The sequence below is a fragment of the Phocoena phocoena genome, chromosome 10 (assembly GCF_963924675.1).
Source record: "Phocoena phocoena chromosome 10, mPhoPho1.1, whole genome shotgun sequence".
Taxonomy (NCBI): domain Eukaryota; kingdom Metazoa; phylum Chordata; class Mammalia; order Artiodactyla; family Phocoenidae; genus Phocoena; species Phocoena phocoena.
Genome location: NC_089228.1, coordinates 104,240,896 through 104,266,388, shown reverse-complemented (window position 1 = coordinate 104,266,388; position 25,493 = coordinate 104,240,896). Strand labels below are relative to the sequence as shown.

At 45.1% G+C, this 25,493-nt stretch overlaps 1 protein-coding gene and 1 pseudogene across 1 annotated transcript in view; both read right to left on the bottom strand.

The window, feature by feature from the left end:
• Positions 1 to 25,493, bottom strand: part of GMDS (GDP-mannose 4,6-dehydratase) — a 478,661-nt gene that overhangs the window by 137,777 nt on the left and 315,391 nt on the right. The window lies entirely within an intron of this gene.
• LOC136128963 (small ribosomal subunit protein uS2-like) lies at positions 2,497 to 13,824 on the bottom strand (annotated as a pseudogene).

The following is a 25,493-nucleotide window of genomic DNA, read 5'->3' as shown; positions in this document are numbered from 1 at the left end:
TGGTTTCAATCCATTTGTACCAGCTTCAGAAGAACACTCATCCTGTAATTCTAGAAATTTCAACTGTGGCTGCATACGGAAGGGGCCAATCATGCCCAAATTCTGATTTGAGTTTACTTCTAATTATACAGCCATCAGGCACACACACACACACACACACACACACACACACACACACGCCTTAAGAGAAAATTTTTAAGGTTTTAGAAGCTATTATTGAAAAATGCAACCCCACACCACTGTGTTATCATTTTCAAATAAGTGACTGTAACGGGCAACTCTGAAAGAAACCAGATTTTTAAGGATGTATTAAGCCAACTTTCCTGTACTCAGTTCTTCTCAGGAAAGAGCAGAACCTGTAGAACCACTGGGCCTTGCGCAAGCCCATGTGGGAGATTCTGGAACAACGCCGGCTTTCTGGAAGCTGATCTGTGCGGGAGGAACGGGGCTGGGGGAGCGCGAGTCTCCTTCTCATCAGAAGGGCTCCAGGCTCCCCCCGCAGCCAAGCAGCCCTCCTGGCGGGGTACGTGTCTGGGAGCCGTCCAAGCGCCAGTCCCCGAGATGCCAGACAGAGCCAGCACTCTGAGCCCCAGCGTCCGCCTTGCCATCAGGTCCCCTTTCTGGTCGGGCCCTGCACGGCTCAGAGAGTAAGAGCTGGCCCTGCTGACACCCACAACGGGGTGTGAGCTGCAGGCCGCGACACAGACCTGCTGGCTCGAAGACAGGCTCCTGGCTCGTGGGAAGCAGCCTCGGGAATCCAGCGAGGCAGCAGCTGGACGTAAACAGCTCAGAAAGCCCCGATCTGACTTCTGTCCCATGGATGGTATGCTGGACCTAGTGAGCACTTCCCAAGCCAGTAAAGACGCATTTCAATCACCACTGCTTATTTTTATTTTTTTCTTTGCAGTATGTGGGCCCCTCACTGTTGTGGCCTCTCCCGCTGCGGAGCACAGGCTCTGGACGCGCAGGCTCAGAGGCCATGGCTCATGGGCCCAGCCGCTCCACGACATGTGGGATCCTCCCGGACCGGGGCACGAACCCGTGTCCCCTGCATCGGAAGGCGGACTCTCAACCACTGCACCACCAGGGAAGCCCCCCACTGCTTATTTTTAAATATGAACTTTCAAAACCTTTACTCCCAACAATTCCTAGGGCATTGTTTAGTTCAAAGATGAGCAAGGGAAGGAACCTGGAGCCAGAGGATGAGGGAGAGGGGGAGGGGAGGGGAGGAGAGGAGGGAGGGAGGGGGAGGGGAAGGGGGAGGGGAGGGGGAGGGGAGGGGAGAGGGAGGGGAGGGGAGGGGGAGGAGGGGGAGACGGAGTGGGGGAGGACGAGGAGACGGAGTGGGAAACAGGGAGTGGGGAGGGAGGGGTACCCCTCACCGGGTCCAGGCCCAGAGCCTCCTGGCAGGAGAGTCAAGTAGCTTCCTTCTTGCCCTCAATGATCAGATAATAAAACAGAGGTTCCTTTTCAAGTGCCGAGTTTCCCAGGATTTAATCCCCAGTGATGACAGTGTGTGGCCCTGTTGCTCGGGTCAGACTGCACGTGCTGACCAGACCCTGGGCTCCAGCCGGGCAGCGTCCTCACCCAGGATGGGCCTTGACGCGTGACTCCAAGGTGCTTACACTAAGCTCCTTCTCTCCAGTTTTCATTTTCAAATCTGAGAACTCTGACGGGTGTATTTTTAAACAGGAAAACAATAATCAACACATACCCTTATTTTAAGACTGAAGGTCTTCATTATTGTCCAAGGAGGCGAAGGAAGGCAGGAAAAGAAGACCCTGGCTCTCCTTCCTTCCTTGGTCACGTTCTAGAGCAGAGAGGTGTCACGGAGCCTCACATGGAGAGGAAAAGAACGCAAAGGGGGTCAAGAGAAGTGGGGGCGCGGGAGACTGGAAAAGGCAAGTCTCGAATCTGTGCGTGTGCGCTTCACTTGATGCTGCTCGTGTCATCTGAAACGGCTGACTTCAGCGGGACACTGAACTAGACAGACCGTCTGGGGGCCCCTCCTGAACAGAGGGGACAGCTCACACCCCTGCTGCACACACCTCCCACATGCTTACGTCAGAGGAAGAATGATTTAACGAACTCTCCAAGGGTTAAAGCTAGTAGGTCATTCACACCTTGGTGTCCCTTTTTCTTTAATAATTAAAATCACTACTATTCAGGGCTTGTCTTTGGGAAGGAGAGCAGGAGGTGGGGACGCATCACCTGCTCAGGGCCAGCCTTGGCCTCTCCCTGTGGCCGCCTGCCTGCCCTCCACCCACCCTGACCGGGCTGCTGGACGACGCCCACATGGGGCCGCCGTCTGAAAACCATTCATGCTGAACACACCAGGTTTTCAAAGTAAAGAAGGTCCAGCTCACGTATATGTGGTACAGGGGGCTAAAAAGGCTTCAGATTCCCAGAGCCCTGCGTGTGAATCCCAGCAGCTCCACGCACCAGGTGTACGGATGCTGGCGGTGAATTCCTCACAGGCGCTAAGCTTCTGTGCAGTCATCTGTAAAAGTGGATGATAACACAGCCCATCTCGGGAGGGCCACTGTGAGGCTTCGAGTAGGCGACACCACGATGGGCGGGCTGGTGCGCTGATGGGCCTGCTAACACCCACCTCATCACAGTACCGCCCGGCAGGCACCGGCCCCAGGACACACGGCTGCAGCGAGGCATGCACTTCTGCACCTGAATGCACAGGGGCGGCTTGAGCCTCCGAGGACAGTCACCAGAAGATGTGGAAGCACCAGAGCAAACCTCCGGGTAGAACTTCTGCAGGACAGAGCTCTGGAATTCCTGAAAGGGGCTGTCCAGTTCAGGGCCGTGGGTGCCACAGATCGTGGCCACGGGCAGCCACCTCATCCTTGCTCGGAGGCCAGTCCACTTCCAGGCACTCTTTGGGACGCTCAACCCTGAACCTGGGACCCAGCAATCAGCACAGCCTGCCTGAGGCCAGAGTTCTCTGTATAATACCCCCATTCTTGGAGACCACGTTGGAATGACCTTTCAGGAAGGGAGAAATATACTTTCTGGGAGGAAGCTAAGCCCAGTGGCCTTGATGGGGGACGCAGGTATGCATTTCTAGTCTGCTGCTTCGAGTTTGAAAAATGCAAGCCATGCTATTTATACGAACAAGAATGTTCCCTTGTTGGAGAACACTACATTCCTGGATTACTGCTGTTCAAGCCGCCAGCCCTGGTAGCTATTCAGTAGATAAGTAATTAGTAACAGTTTTGTTGGACCACGAATATCAGAGATTCATTCCCTTTGAATAGAACCTTAATACAGCAGTAAAGGTTTATAGCTACATAAAGCTGTCCAGCTGGAGTGGAAGCAACCCGCAACATTTTCCATGCGAACCCACACCCATGATGTATTTATTCCCCACCCCACCTTGCTCCCGTGGCAGAGGCACGGAGAACGGAACAGATGTTTGCACGAGGATTTTCCCAGGCTCAATTCAAGAAGCTGAACCAGTGCGCCCACCGAGCGGATGGGGCGGCCCACTCTCCCCCAGAACGACGGTTTAGGGACCCAGGGAGCCTCAGAGAGACCTTTAAAGTTGGGATGCTACCCGTCTGCGACACTAACACTGACCGTCACCAGCTTTCAAGAAGGGACAGGGCAGAGCGATCATATTTTTAACTCGTTGACGTTTTCAGTGTGTTTATATATATCTCGGAGAAAATACCTCACCCAAGGACGCTACCCATCCCCACAAATAAACGACACTGGATGCTATCGGGCTGAAACAGGCACTGACCTTAAAGAGCAATGTCGCAGTCACTGCTAGTAACAAACTTTGAATTTGGATATTTAAGCAAACTCTGTTAAACAAAGACCCATATTCGCTTAAATAGAAAAACAGACGCAGTAGCACATGAGGAAAGTGAAAACAAAAATGCCGCAACCGTTTCAGCTGACTACTGCAACGTAAAACAAAATCTACTCCCTAAGATATTTTAACAAAGTAGCACAAGTCCTCACTGAGGATTTGCAGTATACGTATGCCGAGATCATCTTAGTGCACATACACATGCCAGTCTCCAGTCAGCCTGGGGGCCTTGTATACAGTCGGCGCTCAATCCCTGTGGCTCGACTTGAACTGGAGGATGAGACAGAATTCTGTGAGATTAAAAAGAAGAAACAAGGTTTCTACAAAGCCAGCATTTTCTAAAATAGGCATATCTCAAACTAATAGGCAGGAAGCGTATTTAAAAAAATGTTTTTGCTTTAGGTCTGAAAGATTTTCCTTTCCAACTATAAAACAGCTGAAATCCTGTATCCTCAGCCCAACGTAATTTCACGCCTAATTTATGGAAATGGAAAACCAAAGGACTCTGGGAGGGTGAGGACAGGCGGGAGGGACGGATGGTGTGACATGAGCGGGAGGGCAGGGGGTGGGCTGGGGACGACCCTTGCAGGGGCAGGCACAGTGAGGGTCCGGCAGAAACACATGTTAGGAGGGGAACGGGGGCTTGGCTGAATGAACTCACTGTTACCCTTCTCCCTCCCGTAAGTCTTCTTTTCCCCGATACTGTCTGAATTTGAAACATCTAATTTAATCCGCGGAGGGCCAGTGTTCCTTTTATTTCCTGTCTGTGCTGAAGCAGTCGCCTGTTTCAATTACGACTTTCCCCGCTCCTCTGTCTTCCGTGCTCCAGCTGGCTCAAGTGCACTTCCTTGGAAGGTAAAATGCACTAACTGTGCTGATCACAGACTGATAGCCTGAGAGCCACAATATTTAATAGCTGCACTGATAAGCAGGTTTAAAAAAATCCATTTTTGAGCCTCAACAAAAGGATATTATGTAGATGTATGTTCAATTACGATCCAGTTAAATTCTTGTTCCCATTAGGTGGAACTTCACGCTGGCAGCCGACGTAATTCAGTGTTAAAGCAAATGTCACCAGCGCTGTAGGCTTGAGAAATGCTCCCTCCTGCCTCTCCATTAGCGCTGCTGACTTGGGACCAGCTCGTGCAATTACTTCAGAGAACAGCACTGTGGGACTGATACGCCTTCTTGCAAAACCTCGGCTGGCTAAAAATAGGACTGTTTTGTAGTCGAGATGGCAAAAAAACATCTCTGGGCCGTAAACACCACTCAATGTATTTCTTCTCTGCCTTATGAAACCACATTTTTTTCCCTTCTTTTTTCCGTCCCTCCTTACTCACAGTGGAGTTTAATTACAGTTTAATCTCTTTCAGGGAGCAGTCCTGGGGCCCTTACTGTTCAACCACAGTATCATCAAGGCCACAGCTACCATTATGGCAGAAGGCAGAGGCTCCCCTTAGAAAACCCCCGATTCCCCCACCCCCCGAATACATACATACATACGTACATACATACGTACATACATACGTACATACATACGTACATACATAAATACGTAAATAAACACACAGTGACTTTATTACCGACTCACACTGCACATTTTTATGAGGCCCTAGAGATGCCAGCCCAATAATTAAAGAAATACCTGAGAGGCCCAGATCAACACTCACCCTGTTCAACTCTGCTGGGTCAATAAATCTGAAGGAAAACTTTTAAGTTAACAAGACTGTTTGGGCCTCCAGTTGCCAAAGTGTTGGGTTACACTGAGGGGAAATGAGAGGGGGGAGAGAGGGGGCGAGGTTCTCGGGAGAGAGCCAGCTCTGCACCCCGAGGTGCAGGCAACGCGGTGGGAACTCCACTGTAAGGCCAGGGTGCACACGGTCGGACTTGAATTTTGCTGCTTGAAGCTCACAGGTGTCTGATTTGGCGTGCATATCTTGAGAGAGTTGCTGCAATGCCAGGGCTCCCAGAAAAGAAAAGGATACTGACTTGACCGTTCACCAGGAGAACAAAGCCGATGACAAGATAAAGCCAGGACGCAAGGGTGAGATGGAAAGGTCACCAGTACCTGGTTTCCTTTACTGTCTTCCTTCTGTAACTGCTTTATGGCCAGTGGACTAATCGGCTCATTGTCTCTGAGGAAGCAGGAACAATAAAAGCCTTTTATTCAGCTCACGGAGCAAAGCTGGCTACCTGGAGGGTTCGCTTTCGCGCATGAACGTGGCTCTAATGGAAGCCTTTCCAACCTCACGTCCTTCTCTCCAGTCTTTTAAATCGCACCCAGCGGGGCCACGGAGTCCTCTGGGGCTGCACCCAGACCCCCTCAACCATCCCAGAGGCTGGTCCCCAAAACAGCAACCGTGCCTCGGCCACCTACATTACTGGGGCCATTCTGCTTTTCTCCCTGTTACTTCAGGGATTTGGGGTAAAAAGCGCTGCTTTGTGCTAACCCTGCCAGTGAGTCAGAACTTCAGGGCCAGCTGGTCCCCTCAGCTGATCACACCACCCTGAGTCACTAGCTCCCCCACTACCAGAGGACAGATATATCTCTTATTTATCATGAATTGTATACACTTTCACTGGAAATTACAGAAGGTCAAAATGTGCTAAAGTAAAACACAAAGCCAATAAACAGAAAGTTCTAAAAACTTACTAGAGATTCGCTTCTAAGCCTTATCAATGCACATTTTTACATGACAGTAATGTGTTTATTCTATGTCGTGCTTCCCCCAGGCTCTTTACTGTCATACGCTCACTTCCATTGGCAGCTGAAATGCATGGCTCTTGATATTTTCTAGGCTAAGGTCATCTCTGCAAATTCAAAGGCAGAGAACTCCAGGACCTCAGTGGAATATTTTTCCAAGTGCTTCAACAAAATTAAAACTTTTGTTTGAGAAAAAAAAAAAAAATGGTCGCCAAGTATCCTGTAGCCAACCTTCTAAAGAAGTTGAGTGGCTTTCTATTTCAAAGAGAAATTAAAACAGACATCTTACTGTCTGTATTAGAGTATCAACTTTCCGCCTTTTTTATCTTATTTTAGGAACTGATGGGTCCCTTTCCTGTCACATAGAACTTATAGCTCCATCTTTACATTCTTAGATTTCCATAAGGTAGCTTATTGGTTTAGCCCTTTAAGATGGCTCAATGTCATGCTGTTTGATTTTATGAAGTACTGATATAGGAAGTGGTCTGAAATGTATGCTTTATCTTTCTTTTTTCTGTCATGTTCAATATGCACTTAAGTATTCTAAGATATACTGTTTGTTTTCTAAGTAGGGGGAGCATGTATTATTAAACATATGTTCCTGTGTATTGAAAGGGTACACATCCACGCCATTTTGTAAGGCTGTATGGTGGTGTGCTGTATGGCTCTGATGCAGCCCATAAGCATTCCAGAGCCGCAGTTCTCGAAGTGTGATCCGGGGTCCCTGGAGGTCCCTGCCTGAGACCCTGTAATTCGGTCTCCAGGGCAAAATTATTTTCTAATAACACGAGGATGTTGTGTCTTTGCCATTATCCTTCTCTCGTGAGTGTGCAGGGGTCCTCCAGAGGCCACCTGAGTTGTGACACTGCAAGACTGTCAGAGCAGATTAGAGAATCCAACTGTCTTCTACTCACCCAGACATTAATGAGATTTTTTTCAAACGTGAAGTAATGCTACTCTTCTTACTAATATTTTGTTTTTAAAAACAGTTATTCTTCATAAAATATTTCTACCATGTTATTTTTTTAAAGAATTAATAAATCTCTCTTAAATATCACTGTTTTATTTTCTAATATGGTAAATATTGGTAGATGCAAGCCACAGAAGCAAAAGTAGCTTGAGATCCTCAATAATTTTTAAGAGGGTGTTAAGGGGAGGGGATAGGGCTCTGAGATGAAAACGGTTCGCAGAACTCTGGTCCAGGGCACTCAGGCAGCTTCCAGTTTGGGGCTCCTCTACCGCACGGTTTCAGTTTATATGAAAATGTGGGTATTTGTAATTGTGATCTGTGTGTGAAAATGCATCTAGATAACCAACTTTGTTCCAAGTCCAAATTAGCCCCTTACTTTGGAAGAAGCATACAGCCGTTCAGACATCAGCCTTAGAGCCTGGAGGAGTTATCCCCACTAGTAAAACAGGCCTTAGTATCTGCTCATTTGGGCTACTTAAAGTATTGAATACCACACTAACAGTTCTTGTAAATTGAGATCTTAGCTTTGGATTCAAGAAGCAGATTCTTCTGGATCAGGGCTTACATTGTCAAAGCAATTCAAGTCATTACAAGTCTCTGAATTGGACACGGGTGCCCCATCCATTGTCAAAGGAAACTGTGCGGGCACCACGGCTGTCAGAGACCCTGGTCTGTGGGCCCATCTGTAACTTAAATAGGGCTGTGGAAACACCTTTTCAACTTGATCCATTTTGGATTTTGGTACAAAAGCCTTCTGTTATTACAGCCATCAGTATGTGTCAGTGACATATAATGGATTTGAATTTGCCCAGGTTAGAATTTAGGATTCTTCCATTTCAAAACAGGAAAAAGGCTCTTGCTATTTTCACACACTAATACCTATAATCGAAACCTAAGGTTTTATTTAAGCAACAGTTATCTTTCAAAAATAGGAGCATAACAGGTAACACTCAAATTCACAGATCAGCTCATGTTTCCCTCAGAGTTGAAAGCCACAGTTCACTCGACGTATCTGTCATTGTGCCGCCATCAGGCCTCTTCAAGTGCTGACATGTCCAGTCCTAATGGCAAATGTCATCTGCGTACACGGTCTCCATTTAGACCCGAGAATCTCAATATTGGGGGCGGGGGCAGAGGTAGTCTGTGTGCTTTGGAAAAGCACATTCAGCATTTTAGCTGTGTGGTTTTGGGTTTTTTTTGTTATAATATTTATTTTTATAATTCAAAGAACAGATTAGAGAAAGTGCGATTTATTGACAGGGATCTTGTGCTTACAGTGACAGATTTTTACTCTCTTATAAAATCCCTTCCTTGCTTCAACCTAAACTGAAGGGTAGAACCATGGACTGTAAACCCCACAAGAGCAGGAACATGTGTGTGTTTCATGCTGTTTGGGCAAGTGACCGTAATGTGAACCCAGTTAAAATTCATTGGAATAATTATGGATGAAAGAATGAATTTCAAAAACTGAAATATTGTTCTAATTTTTAACAAAGATACCAAAACAATTCAATGGGGGAAAAGGAAGGTGTTTTCAATAAAGCTCTAAAACAACTGGATATCGCACAGAAAAGAATGAACCTCCACCCCTACCTCACACCATACACAAAAGTAGTTGTAGGTGGATCACAGATCTTGAGATAAAAGCTGACACTACAAAGCTCCCTGAAGAAACATGACCACAGAGACGAGCAGATTCTGGAGGAAGACACAGTAACACTAACCTTGAAGGGAAAATGATAAACCAAACTTGACGACGATCAAAGACTGCACATCAGAGGAAACCACAAAGAAAGTGAAAAGGCAACCAGAGACCGGGAGAAAATACTCCCATTGCACACGGCTGACGGAGGACTTGATTCTACACAATATAAAGAACTCCGACAAATTAACGCAGGAAAGCCAGGAGCCCGAGAATTTTCAGACTGAGCGCACCACCATTTGTCCAGGGAAGCAGAGTCAGAGCAGCCAGCAGGGAGGAAGCCTGGGCTCATCCAAGCAGCCCTGCTACATGGTCCCCCACAGGAGTGGTGCACAGTTGGTAAAGGAAATGGCAAGAGGCTTCCAGTTTAACCAGGGAGGCAGAAAAGTGAGTGGGAAATTATAACGGAGCGCGAGACGGCGCAGTGAGAACCTCGAGGGGGCGTGGCTGAGCACAAGGGCAGCCCTCAAGGTCACATACCTGGTTTCATCTCCTTCCAGTCTTATTTGCATTAGTGCCCCTTCCACATACACACTTGGGTCTCACTTGCCCATCTCTGTTCTATGCAGAGATACACAGCAACGACCACGGCGAGGTTCTAGTTAGTTCTGTGTAGAATGGACAGGTAGGTGTAACGCCCAGAACTTACTTTCAAATGGAAGGAACGTTCTTGGAATTTTCTTGTTGATCAGTATTTGGAGTTTGGCTTTTGAAACAACTTCTTGAGAGTGTTCCATGCTCTTAAGTAGTAACTGAGCTTCTCTAGCCCTGGAATTTGTCAGACATACACATATAACAATTGCATCAAAGGAAGCACATTTCCAGCTTAGAAAGAAAACAACAAAAAGTAAGTCCTGCCTGATGTAGCAATTCTGAAAAAGATCCGTTTCCTCTGTTGAGAATTTCAAGATCACCTTTTCCTCCAAACATATTAAAAGGTGAGGACGGTTGGAATTAAACCGAAGTCAACATTACAAAATACTACTGATATAAATGGAGATTTGAAAAAGAAGAAATCCTAAGCTCTCACTGACACCACTTGCACTAGCATATGCTGTGCGTGTGTGTGTGTGTGTGTGTCTGTGTCTGTGTGTGTGGTGTGCATGCATATTCAGACCTACCTACCTCTGTGTCCACTTCTGTATCTCTCCCTCGGATAGACGTAATTAAGTTGAAGGTCCTTGTCTTTTTCTTTTTCAAAGATGATTTTACATCAGTTATTTTCCATGAACACATCTGGTGTTTCTTTAAAGCCTGAATTTACTAATGAAAGAAGGATTTGTGCTTTTTCCACATAAATCCATTTTATTTTCTCCAGGCTCTTCCTTCTCTACTCAAAGCTGATGACTTCTTAAACCAAAATGGTTGGTCAGAATCCAATCAAGAATATAAAGGCAACTGAATAAATAAAACCATGAAGTAAGTGTAAAATATTAGTGTCCAGACATCCAAGATGTATGCAGCTACTATGAAACTTCCACAGCTGTACCGGCCTGGAGCCCATGTGGTCCCCCAGATTTAAGATTTAACAGGACCCATTACCAGTAAGAGTTTTATTTGCTTAATAAATTACATTCTAAAGCACAATAGCCTAGGTTCATAGCTGTAAAATTGCCAAATACTGTCAATGACCACTCTCTGGTCATAAATAACAAAATAATCTATGACTCATTGGATTTTTGATTCCCAGGGCAATTCTTTCTCACCATTACTCAAAAATGTAAAAAAGTGCCTCTACGTGGCATTTTATGGAGGTTATAAATTACTCAGAGGAGACGACACAGGACAGATTTGTTGGCCAAGTAACAGGAACCAGCCAACCAAGTGTGTAAATTAAAGAGCCAGTGACAAAGAAGAGGGCTAGTGAAAGAATTCTGCAATCTAGGAATAGATGAGGACTAACTACGAAAAGAGAGGAGGGGGTGGAAGGAAAGTGACGCACAAACCACTCCCGGAGCATTTACACGACTGCTAGGGGCGAGGAATGAAAATGGCCGGACCGTGGCCTCAAAGAACAAAGCTCAGTTACCCTTGAAATACAGTTTATGTTCACAGTCTTAGGGTAGACACGGAGATCTAACAGGTGCCACAGAGATAAACCTGGGATGGTTATTTTTTTTTAACTAATATCAATTTTCAAACTGATTCAGTTGATTAATAGTTCTTCCATTTATTCAAAGAACAGATACTGAGCAGGTGCTGTCTGCCCACCCTGAGGCCAGGGGCTGGGGCGCGGACAGCAATCAGGCACAGCTCTGCCGTCCTGGAGGCTGGGATGCGGGGCGGCCCTGGCCTGGGATGGTACAGTCTGAAGGCTCCTAAGCTAACCCAGCCGGGGTGGGAAGGGCAGCTCAGGGGCGGCTGTGCTCGGAGGACCGGTGAGAGGACAGCGGGGAGGCAGAATGGAGACAGCTTTCGGGCAGATGGACCAGAGTAAATAAAGGCGGCCTGGAGAGCCTGGTCTGTCCCGGGAACAGACAGGGAGATGAGGGGGAGGGAAGGGGGGCCATCGCAGGGGTCTCCTCTGCCCAAGGGGGTGAGGACAAGGTCACACCGGCTTTGGGAAGGTTACTCGCCTTCAGCGCCGTGGCTCAGGGCATCAGGACGCTGATGACCAAAGTCAAGCGTGTTTCAACAGAACCATCTTGGAAACTAAAAGTTTATCTTGGTTGCAGTTAATTATGAAAACTAGAACAGACTTGGCTGTCTTCTTTTTACACGCACTGAACACGTGAGAGCCCGGTGCTCTTCCTGGGAATCGGCGGTGGCGGCCGCAGCAGGGTGACTCGGGCGGCGCTGAGATGGGCTGCTCTGTACCGGGCTCACCGGCCCCTCCTTTCTGTGTGGGGCTCTTTCTCCTCGTTGTTCTCAGGACAACTGGCAATGGCTTAGGACGGTTCTGACAACGGGAAGTAGAATCTTGTTGATTAGTTTGTCCCACGCAACGAGGACAGAGTCTAAAAGCTTCTTTTAGTCTCTTATGACTTAGAGGGACTGCTGTGCTGGGTAAATTCTCAGGCCCACCGAGGCTGAAATGATGAAATAATCCTTTAAAAACTTTCACCTTGTCCGTGGAAATACGTCCTGTTTCATAGGAGTCAACCAAGAACAGAGTCCTGAGGTTTTTCTGGGATTCACTATGCAGCTACGAAGTTTGAACTGCTCTGAACAGACATTTGGACCAACAGGTGATGCAAGTTTACTAGCAGCTAAGTTTCATTCATCTTTACGTCCCCGACAACTCCCACTGGTATTCTGCACTTGGTAGGTGATTAAATACATCTTGCATAAATGAAAGAAATGCGTGCAGCTTTTAATTATCAGTAGACTATTACATTTTACTATATCTTCAACATATAAAATTTTATATGTATGATCACTACCAGTATTTTGATTGTACACAATTTTTTTTAAACTAGAGACCTCCATAATGCTTTGGGGGACTTAAAGGCAAAGGAGGTATCTTGCCTCTTGCATGGGAACATCCACAGGCATGACCTCTGTGCCTTGTTGAAGGGTGCAATGCTGCCCATCCCCCATCGCCCGTGGACAGCAGGAACTCCACCTGTGATAACAGTGACTGCTGGTTTGTAGTCCCACTTTGCTCTCCACCGTTCTCCGAATAAGCTGGATGGTCCGTTTTCTTTCTTCTTTTGGAAACTGTTCATTTCCGTCCACCTATTTCCATTTTAAGAGTTTGCAGAAGAACAGTTTAAGACCGCGCAGTGGCTGTTCCTACCGCTCAGCGGCCTGAGCAGTGGCAGCTGCAGACCAGTCTTCAGTGGCAGGCCGAGCACTGCAGCTGCAGACCAGTCTTCAGTGGCAGGCCGAGCACTGCAGTCTTCAGCGGGGAACCGCTGAACAGGCACGGGGGCACCTGCACACCTTCGGACCAGTCCGCCACCTCCGGCTGAGCAGCAGGGAGCTCAGGAGGTGGGGCGGTCCATTCACCCTGAAATTCCTCCTTGGCCACAGCCTTCTCAGCTGCCGCCTGCTCGTCCTTTTCAATCTCTTCAGGGTCTCTGCAGAAGTAGAGGTCAGGCATGAGCTCCCGGGGTGTTCCCGGGAGATGGTGCCACGCACGCGCAGAACTTCCCGGGCAAAGCATCCACCACATCAGACCCCCTGAGTGAGCTCCCCTGTTGTTGCATGGGATGGCAATGTCCACATATCACAGAGGAGAGAGTGTGTCACACAGAGCCACGGCAGGCAGGTTAGCATAAGAGGCCTCTGTGAGAGGCAGGTGGGCAGCCCTGGGCTCAGTAGCCACTGGAAGACTTGGCTCCTGGAAGGCGGCCTGGATCTGGTTAGGGAAGGTCCCAGGAGTGAAGCGGCCGGAGACAGAAGTGGCTCCAGTGACAGCAGCAAACTTCAGCCCAGCTTGCTGGCCAGTGTTCCTGGAGGATACGACACTGATATCAGCTGGGTTTTCAATGGCAACAATGGCACGAGCTGCCAACAGAAGCTTCTCCCAGGTCTCTTCAGATTTATGATGTAGATGCCATCACTTTTGTAGATGTGCTGTTCCATCTGCAAGTCAAGGCTGGTGCCAACTAAGTGGGTTCCTGCTGCAAGGAATCCTCCTCCTTCATTTGCAGGACATCAAGGGCTCCGGACATTGTGAGAGCTTCCCTTTAAGTTACGGTGGGAATCCAGAACAACGCCGTATGGACCCCTGCCTGACTGGTGCGGAAAGAAGCTTGATGGTCCTTTAAAGCAAGGACTATGTTCACATAATCCTCTTTCAACACCTAACACGCATCCACTGAAATTAAGTACCTAATTTTAAAATGCTCTGCATCCATAATTTTAGAATTAGAAGCTCTGGTGTTCATTCATCTTATTCATCTAACTAATGTTTACTGAGCACCTACTATGCTCCTGGTACAGCGCTGGATATATAAAAATAACGACACCTTCTTACTGTCACGGAAATCACAGTCGAGGAGGAGAAGAGAATTAGGGTTAAGATATGGGAAATGATAAAATACAGCTCTATACACAATGCCACAGAAGCACAGTGGAGGGAGGAGCTGTTCTGAACGGGATGAAAGCTGGGCTGGAGCAACGCTTACAGAGGTCAGATCTCAGATGAGGACCTAGGAGGATGCAGGGAGCTCACAGCCAAGAGAGGCTGTGTAGCCTGGGCCAGGAGATGGGAAGAGCAGGGTCACAGGCCTGGCCGCGCAGGGTGGGCTGCGGGATGCCTGTCTCTCCCGGCCACTCATGTGAAGAGCTCATGAAAGGGAGGCTGAAGGCAGCAAACGGGGACCAGGTGAATCTTACTGAGGACTTTAGACTTTCGGTAGTTCAGGTTGTGTTGAGAGACGCAGAGAGAACCAGAGGTTCCCAGTGGAGCAGCTGTAGAATCTTCCAAGAAATTCAGGAGGATGTGAGGGAGGCAAAGAAGAAAGAGAAGGGAAGGGGGAGAGGGAAAGGAGGATGAGGAGTGAGGGGAGGACACAGAGGGGAAGGAAGGGGGGGAGGGAGGGGGGAGGGGAGAGGGAGGGGGAAAGGAGAGGGAGGGGCGGGGAGGGGAGGGGAGGGGAATGAAATTATTTTAGGAACAACTATTCCTAAGTCATTCCTATTTTCATCTCATTTACAAAAAAGAAGGAATTCTTATGGGCTTCCTTTTTCATCTGAAAACTCTACATGATGTCCCAGGAGACAGAGAGAATCATAAAATCCCTAAAGAGGTGCCTTGGGAGTAATTAGTTCTAGATAGCTAATAATGGATGGTTGAGAAAACAGAGAAAGCTCCGGAGCTTTTAATAAGAGCATCTTTCCAAGGATTACAACATCCCCACGAGACCCTTAAGAGCTTCAAGTGTAAGAGAAAAAATTCACTGGCCTTCCTTTAGAAAAGAAGTCTCTACTAACTTACACTCTTCAAATATGATTTAAAGCAAAAACTTCTTAAAAATGTTTCTTAGCACAGTCAACTAAACATAGAATTGTCCCATCCTAGTGTTCTCTAGTTGGAAACTGAAATATTGGGGGAAAGTCGCAGAATAAACTCCATTCATTGTTTAATACAATTAGTAATACTTGGTTTCATATAAAGAAATGTAGGGACTGGATTATAAATCATACTTGCTTCTTGAGAGCACATTTTGAAAATCTGGCATCACAAACATGGTGCATTGGTGCAGCTCCTGGCTCCGGGGCGACCTGAAGCCTGTCCCCCTTCTCGTGTTTCCATTTTCATGTCAGCAGATCTCACCTGTTGATAAGAACTAATACTGACCACAGAATTTTAAACCCAATCAGAATATCAGTTCCGGGGTAAGAGTCTGACTAAATCTACCTTGGCTACCAAGAGTTTCCAGCTCCCCAGGCCGGGAGGTTTCATTCCCTTCCTCACAGAGACAGGAATCTTCTCACAAAGGATAAGTACCCACTTCCAAAGGACCATGGCTAGAAGGGCTTTTTCTTCCTTCTAAAAGAAGGGTAACTTTTGGGATCAGAAAGACTGTCAGAACTTTACGACAAGTCTTGCAATGTTTTCAACATTAAGACCCAAGATAAGGGTACCCGGGAAAAAAAAGTGCAGCTGCCTTTGGAACATTCAGGGACCACCCAGGCTGCTCTCTCAAAGTCTGTCCATGTGCCACAGGGCTATTATGAAGACTTAAATGGTGTAAGACTCAACAATATAAAAGCTACTTAATGTCTATAGTTTTAAAGAACTCTCAAGTGGAAGATGAGCAGATTTAATTTGAAGGTATTTAATGTTTTTACCAAAAAATCTGTGTGTGTGTGTGTGTGTGTGTGTGTGTGTGTGTGTATTTCAAAGCTCACATACTGAAACAGTTCTGCTTTATAATTAGAATTATGATTCTAAATTTCATTATACAGAACCAATTAAACAACTGGTATTTATTTTATGACTTTGTAAAATTTCTTGACATTTCAGTTTCTGGATATTTCAGTTTCCAATGAAAAATGATAGGATGAACAGTTCTGTGTTTAGTTGACTCGTACTAAGAAAAAGAAAGGTGTTTATTTTAAATCAAATGTGAAAAAGCGAGTCACATTTGGGGACAATAGGACACATTCAATAAAACGTCATAAATTCTAAGACAAAACATACGCGATCATGCTACGAAATACCCGTCTGTAAGACGAAATGAATTCTGCTGTGGGTTAGACCCCCCAAGTGCGTACTACATCTCTTTCAACATAAAAAGCTGGAACTTGCTCTGTCTTGAAATGCTTTAGGATCATTTAAGACATTTTTCCCCAGTGCATATACTGCCTGCAGTAACAAAGCCATTCATCTAGTTAAAAATTTCCACAGTTCACCCCAGGTTTGAGGCAAGTTCAGAGCGTTAGTCCACCCCATAAATAATATGTTTAACCCACCAAGTGACCATGTGCAAATATATACAGAAAAAGTGATACTTTCACAAAGTAAACATCAGATAACTATTTTTGGAAAAAAAAGTTATGGTGGAAAATCTCAGTGCCTTTGTTTTTGCTATTAAATTCTCAAATGAGGCTACTTGTGGTCTGGACTTACTGATCACACATGAAAAGGTACCTGGACAGAGGTGGCAGCCCTGCCCATGGGCTCGAAAGGAGACATTCACTCCACTTGGTGAGTAACACCATGGAATAATCCATTTCTTGGAAAACTAGGAGAAAATTAGCCTGAATTTTTGTTTGCTTTTCTCCTTTGTGATGACTCACATGCTTTGAACCCCGCTTTATAAAAAAGAGTCAGTAAGTTGGTCAAGTGAGATTTAAAAATATAGACCCACTCCCATTCATACAAGGTAAGGAACAAGCCTTTTTCCTTTCTTTCCTTTCTTTCTTTCTTCCTTTCTTTCTTTCTCCTTTCTTTCTTTTCTTTCTTTCTTTCTTTTCTTTTCTTTCCTTTCTTTCTTTCTTTCCTCCTTTCTTTCTTTCTTTCCCCTTTATTTTCTTTCTTTCTTTCCTCCTTCCTTCCTTTTTCCTTCCTTCTTTCTTCCCCCTTTCTTTCTTTCTTTTCCTTCTTTCTTTCTTTACTTTTCTTTCTTTCCTTCTTTCTTTCCTTCCTTCCGTCTTTCTTTCTTTCCTCCCTTCCTCCCTTCCTTCCTTCTCTCTCTCTTTCTTTCTTCCTTTCCTTTTTTCTTTCTAATGAAAAAGAACAGGAGCAGTAAAAGGCCAGGGTGAGTGTGCAGATAACTTCCTATTTAATTATTCAGCTCTTTGGATGGCCCCTTATTCTGATGTCCTCTCTCGCTTTTATTCTTGCAAATTTCACTCACGAGAAAACCCAGACTGGTAGAATATTGCAAAGCAGAGAGAAAAAGGAAGCACTTCAGTTGGTAAAAGCAGTCTGTGTATGACACAATACATTTCTGATCTCTGATACGTGGTGTCTGCTAGTTAACACCGCTGTCTGCAAAGGAGAAGTCGCTGAGCAGAGGGCCTGCTGTCCCACGGGTACGGGCACTGAGCTGAGCGGAGGCCTGGCCTCCACATGACCCTGACCCTGACCTGACCGGTGAGGTGGCCGGGCAGGGCCGGCACTGGCAGAGAAGTAATCACTTACTCCCTGACCCTAACCCATCCCATAGTTCCGAGCACCTACTGTGTGCTCAGCTATGTTCTCGGCGGCATTTACGGGAATTCTGCCACACGTACTAGCAGCTTTAATCATCTCCACTCATCACTACCATCTTAACAGAAATGGTATTTTTATGACGTCCTTCTAGACGAGGAAAGTGAGGTCCAAAGAGCTTATTTAGCTGTCCTAAATCACATCAACTAAGGACCAGGCTAGGGCTGCATCCCAGTTCTGTCTCATTTCAAAGCTCAGGAACTCCTGATGGCAATATTACAGGGATTCCACAAAGTACCACTGTTAGATTTATTCAGGTACATTAACCCTCTTCCAAAATACAGGTATCTGGGACTTCTCTGGTGGTGCAGTGGTTAAGAATCCGCCAGCCAATGCAGGGGACACGGGTTCAAGCCCTGGTCCGGGAAGATCCCACAGGCCGCAGAGCAACTAAGCCCGTGCGCCACAACTACTGAGCCTGCGCTCTAGAGCCCGCGAGCCACAACTACTGAGCCCGCGTGCCACAACTCTGAGCCCACGTGCCACAACTCTGAGCCCACGTGCCACAACTCTGAGCCCGCGTGCCACAACTCTGAGCCCGCGTGCCACAACTCTGAGCCCGCGTGCCACAACTCTGAGCCCACGTGCCACAACTCTGAGCCCACGTGCCACAACTCTGAGCCCACGTGCCACAACTCTGAGCCCACGTGCCACAACTCTGAGCCCACGTGCCACAACTCTGAGCCCGCGCCCCTACAGCCTGTGCTGCACAAGAGAAGCCACCGCAGTGAAGAGTAGCCTCTGCTCGCCGCAACTAGAGAGAGCCTGTGCGCAGCAATGAAGACCCAACGCAGTCAAAAAAAATTAATTAATTAAAAAAATAAAAGACCTCCCCCCCGAAAATACAGGTATCCATAGAGGGAAGATGTCAGACTGCTATTGGTAATTCAAAACATGTGGCTGTGTTTTCTATTTTTTTATAACTTTAAAAGTAATACATTCTCATTGTAACAAATCAAAGAACACAGAAGTATATAAAGACTTTCTCCACCTCTTTCAAACAAAGTTGAATTCAACCCACTGACCAAGTCCGAATTTGGCATTTTTCTTTTCATACTGTTTTCTCTGCTCATGCTAACTGCAGCAAATAGATACACACAGACACTTTTTCTTTTTTTTAAGTTGCAGAAGCTTTTCTTTTTGTCTTCTGACCACAGGACGCTGCTTCCATGGGAGTTTCAATGGAGGAGGGGCAATAGGCTCTCGGGAGACCAGGGAAACTGCCCGAGGAAAGCAGGTCTGGTAAGATTATCAGAGTTACCATGTCATTAAGAAAACATCCTTCTCCTTCCTTCTGGAGCAGGATCTAGAAAGCCAGTCACTAATGAATTAGCCATGACCGCACTTAGGAGCAGCAGCAAGGCTATATACACGCTGGTGTCCACACACACCTGTGTCATCCACCGCTGCCCTGCACACACACACACACACACACACACACACACACACGAAGCTGCTGACGGCCTGCGACCTGCAACATGCCTTCCTGTTCCAGCACCAATGGGTCTGCATTTTCTTTCAACTTGGCAAGGTTAAAAAACAGACTCGTCATAAGTGTGTAATGTCTTGAACCAAAATAGACTTCCTTAATGATTTGTTTTCTCCAATTTCACCACAAAATGTAATGCAGCCAACAAAAGAGCTATTCTTCCCTGCGTATAATAACATGTTATTCAACAATCATGTAGGAAAGCCTATACATGAGACTGCCAAGGATCTGAAATGGAGTTTCTAACTGAAATGTTTGGGAAGAAATCTTTTTTTTTATTTTTCAAGTTTCACTCCAAGGCTTTGAGTGAAGTGATATAAATATCTAGGAATATACAGTTTTGCTTTACTACTGTAACGTGTTTACAGAAGTAGTTATGGCTTACTTTGTAACATGGGCCACTGAAAACATCAACCATAAAAACATATACAAATACAAACGAGTTCTCAGCAGGTCATTTACTCTGTAGCAGAACCAAGCCCATTAACTGCTTCTGTCCCTGTGAGGGCAAACGGCTCCCCGTGAGGCCGCCTCGGGAGCACCGCTCGGCTTTCTGGGGAGCTCACAGCCCCTGCAGGCCATTCGCTGGGCGAAGAGAAGGGGGCGGGGAAAGGCTTGGTGGAGCCTAAAGGAGCTTATAATAAAATGAAGTCATGAGTTTCTTCCTTTCGTTTTTAAGGAGAATGCAAAAGAAAGAAAAATTATAATGCCGTAAAGAGCTAAGAAAAAGGGGAAAACGTGAAATCACTTGATTAAGTTTCCTGAAATATACACTTGGTCTTAAAATATGCCTCCTAGTCACTAGCCCAACAGAAAACTACAGAAGACGGGAAAGTGTAAAATCCCCATCTGAATGCACGTTAATGCAAATTCATGGTATAAATATGACAATGGATAACAATATCACCAAAAATCTTCTGGATCTGTTACATTTCTGGGAAACTTAACTGAGTATATGAAAATGTATTAGCCAAGAGAAAGCAGAGCTAATGAATTTTAAAAACTAGAATATCAAGGACAGATTACTGTAATGACTTAACTTTGAAATGACTCAAACTTAGGGTTTCTCTAAGTGAAAGCTTTCTCCCAAGTGAGAGAAGAAATGCTACCTGGGCGGTGGTGGTGGTGGGGGAAACAGTACAAGCACACACATGCATACACACACACATATACCCATAGACACACACAGATACACATACACACATATACACATACATATATACACAGACATATACCCATAGACACACATAGATACACACACATATACACAAACATACATACACACACATATACCCAGACACACATACACACACATATACACATACATACACACACACATATACCCATAGACACACACACATATATACATACATATACACACACATATACACATACACACATACACCCAGACACACATAGTTACACACACATGCACACACATATACACATACATATATACACACATATACCCATACACACACACATACACATACATATATACACACACACATATATATGTATATATATACACATACACACACATATACCCATAGACACACACAGATACACACACATATATACACATGCACACACACTATACACACATGCACATGCACACATACATATATACACACACACATACCAACAGACACACACACATATATACCCACATATACAAACACATGCATACACACACTCTATACACACATATACAACGCACATACACACATGAACACACATACATATATACACACATACCAACAGACACACAGATACACACATGCACACACATATACCAAGACACACATAGATACACACATATACACACATAGATATACCCACATATATAAGCACATGCATACCCACACTCTATACACATACATATACACATGCATAGACACACACATACACGCGTATATATATATACACATGCATATATACAAATGTATACACACATATACGTATACGCAGATTGTATATATACATGTAATACACAGGTGTATATACACACATATGCCCGTACACATATATATACACACACATTCACATCATGTATGTAGCACACACATATACATAAACACTAGATTATAAAAATCAGTGCACTCTGCGTTTTAGATTTCGGTGGGAAACCTGGGTTTAAATCCCAGATCTACTATGTGCCCCCCTTGTGATCCTGGGTAAGCCATTTCACCCTCCTTTGCCTCAGACTAAGGAGAGCACCACTCACCTACAGGGCTACTGAGACATAAAAAGTTACCACAGGCAAGGCCCAGGTGTCCTACCTCATCTGTAGCAGCTGCTGACGCTAGTAAACTCAAGAGAGAGCTAAACTCAATGGGCTTCAGCATTTCTTGTGGAAACTACCGGCTGTAACTTGTCACATCAGGAAAGCTTCATGGAAGAGGCCTGTTCCTTGAAGGATACTTCTTTCTAGCCGCTTAAAAATCGGCATGTTGGGTCAGGTTTCTCCACCAAGACAAGAAGATGACAGGCAGAAGCTGCGGGGGTCACGCTAACCTCACTGCTCCCTTGATCATGAAAACATACAATAAAGTAATATGGCGCATGCCGGCGACCTTCATGCTGAGCAGAAACCACTCCTGCCATTTAGAGTGTTTCCTTTGGCGAACCACGTACGTCAGACGAAAGCTTCCGCCTTCCGTCCGGCACTAACACAAAAGCCCTCTGACAACATAGCCATCATCCAACGGAACTGTGTACCTCCTAGTCTGCTGCTACCGTCTACAAGCCATCATCCCACGAAACTGTGTACCTCCTAGTCTGCTGTTACCGTCTTCAAGACACCATCCAACGAAACTGTGTACCTCCTAGTCTGCTGTTACCGTCTATAAGCCACCATCCCACGAAACTGTGTACCTCCTAGTCTGCTGCTACCGTCTATAAGCCATCTATCTTGACTCAGCAGTAGTGAAATGAAACTCACATGCTTGAAAACGTATTTAGCATACATTTTAAGTGGGGAGAAAGAACTCAGGGTGATATCTGCTATGCATGCATTACTGAAAGATGTATGAACTTTATCATGAAAAAATAAAAGGTGGATAAAGAATCCCTTGGTAATCAAAACGTACACATAAAAAGTATTGGATATCAAAATCCAATGAAAAAATTTCCCCCTTTGGCAGTCAAACAAAAATTCCAGGAAAATAGTTTAACCTCCCTTCACAAAGTTCAAATGTAGCTATTGGTTATTAACTTGCTAATGTAAGAGATAATATTCTGGTATAGATATCTGACCAATAATTGCTTATATGCCCTATAAAGTTTAGAATTTTTCTGCATTAAATATATTTAATATGCAATTATTATCATAACAGTCCAACAGCTATTTACTGTACATAATTCTATTCAGATGTATTATAATCTCCTAGAATTCTGCATATTTAAATTTTAATGTAGACCATTCACCTAGAGGGATAAGAGGTGCTCGTAATTATTTTTAAGAGAGAAGAATGTTTTAAAGAAGCGGAAAACACGTATACATTGAAGAATAAGTTCATTTAGTTTCTAGAATTCTGATAAGCCCTGTAATTGACACGATGCTCTGCAACATAAAGTCTCAGCTTTAGAAAACGATCACGCATGCGCCTAGATTCACCTTTTGCAGATTCCAAGCATCGAGGAGGATTCCAGGCCTGTAAGCCTGAAGAACACCCTGGCTGGTCACTGAGCTGCTCCGCACACGTGGATGAGGGCCTCAGCTGGGGACCTGGCCCTGGGATCCTAGCTCAGACCCCATGGTCATTAAGTCGCTTTGTGATTTCAGTGAAGTCCCAGAGCCCTAGGTTCCAAACAGGAATTTACCAAAACAGTCGTGGAAAGTACTGGCAGAAGGGTCCTCCTGTGTCTTCTGGTACGTGGGCTCTGCACATGGACATACATATCACACCCAATTACAGCATCCCAGAGTGAGGGGGAGTCTAGAGAGAGGCAGTTACTACAGCAAACGAGACAGGAAACATCCTCTTTCATCGCTCAAGGAAACAGAAATTGTTCCTTGTCTCCCAGCAAACATGGGAAAACTCTCTAGCATTTCAGCAGTTAGGGGGTCTCCCCGGAGGTGTGGAGAAGAAGGCCACGTTAAATCCTGCTGAGCTGGCAGCCCTCGGGGCTCCTTCTTAGCAGGGCTGCCAGGAGCCGCTGCTGGGGGACGGGCCAGGGACAGGATGGGACAGTGGCCGGGGGCGGGCCCTTCCCGGAGCGTGCCCGGTAAGGGCAGGACGGGTGGGGGAGAACGGGGGGCGGGGGGGGGGGGAGACTGACGTTTCTTTGGTAATAAAAATGCAATTTATATAAACTATAGGAGACTTGGTGGGAAAGTAAAAGAGGTAATTGTTCGCATTCCAAACGTTTTAATATATAAACTGTGTAACCATCACTCATGAGTAGCGCAGCTGCTAACAATTTCTCTCTTTTTTTTTTTTTTTTCCCTAGGATAGAATTCATGCTGAAGCCAAGAGATGTTTCTCTAGTGAATGATATTTTGAAACTCGGGTCAAAACAGAACTGTGACATAATAAATTTTTAAGAAGTCAGGAAAGCTTGTAGTCTGAAATGTGAAGGAAGCCCCAGTTTTTACCCCAATTACGAAGGACCTTGTCTGTTTCAGAGCCCAGGACAGCGCGGGCTCAGTCCGGAGGGAGGGGCTGCTCCCTGCACACATCTGTTTCCAGCGTGAGGCTGGTATGCAAACTATTGTCCATTGGAAGTGTGTGGGGTAACGTCTGCCAGGGTTAAAGGCTGGGTCAATCTGATCAAGAAGCTAAAATTAGCTTCTGTGTGTTTTCCTGAAAAGAAAAAAAAATACTGTAAAGCTCTTTGTTTTCCTTCAAGGGCTGTTCTCAGATTTCAGTTTCTGGTGTGTAAACTACCAGGAAACAGACGGCTCTGACAAGTGACTTCTTGTTTGCTGCCTTATGCGTTATGAAACCCCGTGACAGTTTACCTGAGCTGAAGGACGCTTGCAAAAAGTAAGCCTTCCGACCCAATTCACATTTTCCCATTTAAAAGTATTAGTGTTATGAAATTATTCAGAGTGAATGCATTTGGAAATTCAAAACCAGAACTATATTTTAAAATATGTGATGGTTTGGCAAAGCCCAAACATATTAAGAAACTCATCATTCTGAGAAGTATTGGGGTGAGTTCTAGGTCACAGATTACTGGTAGTCTTGACAGGGCTCTGATTATTTTCATAGGAAGTGAGTTCCTTAAGACAAAAAAGAGGGGGAAACATTCACATCAGAACTCCACGCCAGAAATAATTTGACAAACTCAAAGACCAGAAAGGAATCATAGAGACAAAACAGGCAGTCATGAGATAATTCAAGACCAACATCAATATGCTTTTAGGCTTAATAGTTAATGTTCACATATATGGGAGACAGGAAAAAAGGAGAAAGAGAATTCTTGGTTATGTTTCAGACTTTGTGATCAAGGCAGAAATAAACCCAAAGCAGAAGCATGTCTGAGATTTATTTACACCCTCAGAGATTTGCTTTTTCTTATAATGGGTAAGTCAGATTACAATGATCTATTTTTGCTTCAGCAAAATACCTCTTTAATATTTTAACTACTTAAATATTATTAATTAAAAATAATACAATGAAATGTGATTTTAAAAAGAGCTATAATGTAACAAGTATTTTTGGGTGTATGTGTTTTACTACAGTTAAATACTTTCCTGTTAAAGCGACATCTGAGAGAAGACATAAACAGCTTTTCCCCCAAACACAAAATGGTATAAAAAATACCTCAACCAACATGAAAATACTGTGTATTTGGGTCATTTACACCACAGGATTTCCTTTTTTCTAAACATCCTCCCAATTTCAGTGGCTCTTTAAATTTAGAGCTCATTAAGAAGATTTGGATCGCATACCAGAAGTATGTAAAATATTTGGCAAAACTCACTTATATATAAAATTTACTTATTTGTAAAATATATATAAAATTACCTAATTTTTATATTTAAATGCCCTCTAGAACTCTACGTAGAATGACAGGTACCCACTAAATGTTTTATTATTTTTCTTGGGTCAGAAATTACTGGGGAAAACACCCATTATACATTTTGACGTTAATAAAATTCTATATTATCCCTATTTTCTCACTACCCACACTTCAGTTTAAAACCAACCCTCTTTTCACAGTTCTTTTTTTTAAAC